We start from the raw sequence: 4,970 nt of genomic DNA, 5'->3' as shown, positions 1-4,970 counted from the left end.
TTCACTGCCTGAGGGCCCAGATCGTGGGTTCTGGGCTGGGGGCCTTTAAACCCCATCTTGCCCAAAGGAGTGACGGGCTGCCCCAGACAGGGACCACAAGGTGGATGGTGTGGCTCTGGCCCCTGGCTTGGGCTCTGTGCCTACCTTTCTCTCAGGCCAGGGCCTGCATCTCTCACCGCCTCCCACTGCCTGATGCTGCCAGTCCCAGACCCCATTTCCAGCTATTTTGCACGAATGTGATAACAGAACAATGGGTCTCCCAGAAGCCCTTCCCAGATCCTGCTGGAGTCCCAGGGCTTCACCCCAGGGAGGCTGGACCCCAGGGAGGCGTGCAGATGCTGGCGACCGGCCAGGGACTTTCAGGGGGAGATGGGAAGATAGCTTAGAGCTTAGTGCTTTTTGGGGGTCAGGCTCCCACTCCCACTCCCAGAGACATGCTCCCCAACTCCTCTCAGGATGGCCAGTTAATTTGGTTTGAATTTCAACTCTGCCACTTACCCCAGGAGACACTTTGGCCTTCATTCCTGTGAAATGGGGGTGATAGTACCCCAGTCTCAGAGGGCGTGGTGGGGGTTACGGGGAGTTCCTAGTCCGGAAGTACTTTCGCCCCCTCCGGCCCCAGGGTGGATGCCCAGGGGGCCGTTCTCCTTACCAGATGGGAGGACAGGTGCGTCCCGCCGCCAGCAGGGGCTCTTGTTTGCAAGGAAGTGGTTCTTGGCAGACACGGCAGCATCGACTCCCCTTTGAATCACAGGTGGTGGGTGTTCTGAGGCCCAGGCCCCTTCCTCTCCTTCCCCTCCCCGTGCCAGTCAGGTTCCACGATGGGCACAGCTCTGTAGTCCAGCCGTTTCTATGGAAACCCAGCTTCCGGGGACGGGGGTTGGGAGAGGTCCTCTAGGACTGGCAGAATGATGCCCCGGCCCATATGCTCTGCGGCAGGAGCAGGGCCTGGGCAGCCGCCCGGTAGCCTTACTGATTGCTGTCCTTCACTTGGCACATAGCCCGTGCCGGGCCCTCCACTGCCTGCTCAGTGTGCCTCGTCACAGCCCTGCGAGCTGAGAAGGAGCAGTGTGGTTTCTCGAGGAGGAAATAGAGGCTCAGAGAGGTTAAGAAACTTTCCTGAGGTTACCGCCTAATTGAGATAAAGCATTGAGGTTTGAGCCCAAGTTTACCAGTCGTGAAGTAGATGCCCCTCCCCACCCCACTCTGTCACCGCCTCTGACACCTTTACCACCGCTGTGCCCTCCCTTCCTGCTGGTTCCGCCTCTGGGGGCTTTGCTTGGCCTCTGCCCAGTCCTGGCCCCTCTGTCTTGCTGCCACGGGGACCTCTTTGGGGATGTTCTTCCCTGGCCTCAGATGTCAAGCACACGAGGCAGGGGGGTGGGGATGGGCTGCTACGAGTCAGACCTTGGCCAGCAGGGGCCTCTCAACCCCTCTCCCAACTCACTAACTTACCACAAATAGACGCTGAGCCCATGTGCCCGGAACTGTCCCAGGCCCCGTTGACACCCCGCCCCTTGGCAATCCCCTCCCAGTGCCGGCTGCAGCTTTCTGAGGCAGTGGGGCGAGGTTTCACCCGAATTCTCACCCAGTCCTCTGACCCCACCACCTCCTGGCACCCATCTGCCAGGTCCTCCTGGAGTCCTCAGCACCCTAGGGAGCCCTTGCCCAAGGCTACCTGCCCAGTAGCAGGTGCAAATTGAAGCCCAGCCCTGCCTGACTGCAAAGCCCCCTTCCTGCCCTCCTCTGCCACCGGCTCATGTGTGGCCTGGGGCGGGTCCCGTCCCCTCCGCCTCAGCTCTCTGCCCTGTGTGTTGGAGCTGAGCCCCCCCTTGGGCCCTGTGTGATCCTGAGTGTCCTGGGTGGGCAGTGAGACCTGCTTCTCTTAGCCTGTCTCGTTTGTCTGTGCTGACAAAGTGCCTACTGTGTGCCAAGGCGCAGCAGGGACACTCTCAGATGGGCACAATACCAGCCCTGCCTTCAGCTCATTAAATCTCAGGAGGCCAACTGCCCGTGACATGACTGGGAGTATGGACCCATGAGCCCAGAGGAGGAAGGGCAGGGCCCTGGGAGGAGGAACAAGGAAGATGGGGTGGGAGGGGGGTTGGAGGGCAGGAAGGGGCCTCCTGGCTGAGCAGTGGTTCAGAAGTAGAAACAGCTATTAAAAGGAGCGACTTCCCAGCTTTATTGGGAATCGAGGTCAAAGCAGCTGGCCGGGGGCAGAATGCAGAGGGTCATGAACTCAGGGCTGGGGGCTGCAAGCCACAGTCTCCCTTCTTGCTTAGCAGGTCCCCCCAAGTGAGCATGTAGATGGAGGGGCAGCCCTCCTCCCACCGTTCCTCTTGTGCTGGGGAAGCCTGGCATCCGGGGGAGCCCTGGGGCCCTTCAGACTGGATCTGGGAAAGGAAGCGTGACAGCCCTGCCAGGCAGGCTTTTTCCATTGTGCGCGGCCGAGTGAAGGAAGAGGGAAGTCAGGAGCGTGGGCCTGTCTGTCGCGGGCAGGGTGCCTTGCTGCTGCGGGCACTACCCGCAGGGCATGCCCTGTGTCCGCCAGCACTTCTGCAGGGTGGGCCTTCCCATTACCCCCATTGCTCAGGGCCGACATAGGCTGCACGACTTGCCCAAAGCCGTGCACCTGTAGGAGAGCAGACCCGGGATTCAAACCCAGGTCTGGCTGCCCCAAGCCAGTGTCCAGCCCGAGTGGAGGCAGAGGATCGGAAGGAGGTGCCCTCTGTCCTCTCTTAGGTTAAAGTGGGGCCAGGCCTAAACTGAACACACAGAATGGCCTTAATGGGGAGGGAAGTTCAAGGGTTGCCTTGGGAGTGGGCATGCCTAAGGCTGATGGGTATACAGGAGTGGTGCAGCTGCTCACCTACCTCCCCAGGCAGCACCCAGTCCTGCAGGTGAAGATGGGACAGAACTCAGTGCTCGAGAAGTTAACTAGAGGCAGGTGCAGGGGCCACTCCCTGGAGATCAAGTTCAAGCTCTCACTCTCCCTGGGAGGCGCCAGGGCCCTTTCTTTGTTGGTGGTGAGCTCAGTGCTGGGGCTGGGCGCTGGGGTGGGTGGCTGCAGTGGGTCCCACCAGCCCAGGTCCCTGATGGCAGTGCCTGTGGATAAAGCTGGTCCCACCTATGAGCGATGCCAGTGTCAGACGGAGGCCCTTTACACCCAGCCCCAGCAGGCTGGCACTGCCACACCTCACCGTCTTTGATTTAGGGCTCCGGCCTGTGTGGCAGACGGGAGCTTTGTGTGTTGCTGGGGAGAGGACATTGGGCAGAGGAGCTGGAGTCACTGACACAGCCCAGGCCTGGGGCCTGGGGCTCGAGAGTCAGCCTCATGTCATGGGACTGAGGTCTGGGGGCTTTGCCCAATGGAGGGAGATGTTAGCAAATGCTAGTGAGGCCCTTCTGATTCTCCCTGGCCTCCGTCCCACAGCCACTGCTGCATGGGGAACCAGGGCGGGGCCGGAGGGTCTAAGTGCCCGTCTCCATCGAGCACTTTCAGGGGCCAGACACACTGCCCTCCGTACTTCACAACGATAGCCTGTGTTCTCACAGCATCCCTTGAAGGTTGGACCCTTTATTTCCCCAAGTACAGGTGGGGGGGCGGGTGCGCGCTGAGGCACAGAGAGATTAAGTGACTTGCCCACGGGCACACGGCTAAGAAGTGCTGGACAGGATTTGAACTCAGGTATGACTTCAGCAGTTAAGCTCTTAGCCGTTAGGCCTTCTGCGGCAAGCTGGCCCTTCATGAAGCGCTTCCTGTCCATCGTGCTGTTTCTCCTTAGCCCAGCCCTAGGGGAAGGTAAGGGTTTCCATTTCACAGATGAGAACATCGGGGCTCAGAGAAGTAACTTGCTCTGACTGATGGCTGACAGATCAGCCCCCCCCTCACCCCCCCACCCTCACCAGGCAGGGGCCCTGGGCCACCATCCTATACCTGCCTCACAGCACATCCTCACTGACTGCAGTTTCTTCATTTAAATGTGCAGGGGCTGCACTGTGTGCTCTGACCAAGCTTCTCTTTTTGCCGCTAAATCTCTAGGAGGTGGGAAGTAGTATAGCTCCATTTCACAGATGGGGAAAACTGAGGCTCAGAGAAGTGAGGAGACTTGCCCAAGTCACACAACCAGTAAAGACTGAGTCAGGCAGCATGGCCAGCCTGGGAGAGAGGGTTAAAAGACAGGGGACTGGTTGGAAGACTGACTATACCTGGTGCTGGCAGGATGGGGAGAGAAACCGGAATGCCCATGCATTGTGGGGGATGCAAATGGGCCGCCGCTGTGGACGCAGTTTGGCGCGTTCTCCTAGAGCAAAATGGAGCGGTACCGTATAACTCAGTATTTACCTTAGAGAAATGAAAACTTATGGTTGCACTAAGCCTGTATGTGGATGTTTATAGCAGCTTTGTTCACAGTCATCAAACTCTGGAATCAACCCAGTTGTTCCTTGGTGAGTGACGATAATGACACTGGTACATCCGTCCCATGGAATAAATACTACTGTGCAGTGGCTCTCAGGCCCGCCTGGCAGCGGGAGGGATGCCAAGCTGATTACAGCTTCTATCTGGATTCACAGGGAGGTGGTGGCATGTGGCTGAGGTGTTGTGACAGCTCCTGGGTCCCCGAGGAGCAGTGTGATTAAGCCCTGGCTCCCCCAGTAGGACTGGCCGCCTCCCGCCTACAGGCAGGGGCACTGCGCTGCCTTCTGGTGCCCCCAGGTGTGTGGGGGGAGGGGAAGGCATAGCTGCCCCCAGTTGACAGATGAGGGTCGGGGCTGGGGCGCTTAGGCGGGCCATCGCCAGGGACATCGCACTCACTGGAGACCTCCCAGCCGGATTTTGCCCTTCTTTCCAAACTGCATCCTGCCCAGTGTATCTAAGCCTACAGCCTCATTATCCGGACGCCCCACAGTCTGACTCTCTGATCTGATGTTTATTTGCTGGGTGCTTCATTTTGCTTTAAGACACG

General features: G+C 59.1%; 1 protein-coding gene across 4 annotated transcripts in view; it reads left to right on the top strand.

Moving 5' to 3' along the window:
- The window catches only part of TP53I11 (tumor protein p53 inducible protein 11), a 15,961-nt gene that overhangs the window by 4,662 nt on the left and 6,329 nt on the right, over positions 1 to 4,970 (top strand). The window lies entirely within an intron of this gene.

This window comes from Myotis brandtii, unplaced genomic scaffold (genome assembly GCF_000412655.1).
Source record: "Myotis brandtii unplaced genomic scaffold, ASM41265v1 scaffold324, whole genome shotgun sequence".
Lineage (NCBI taxonomy): Eukaryota > Metazoa > Chordata > Mammalia > Chiroptera > Vespertilionidae > Myotis > Myotis brandtii.
The sequence above is the reverse complement of the archived record's forward strand: the minus strand, read 5'-3'. Positions and strand labels throughout refer to the sequence as shown.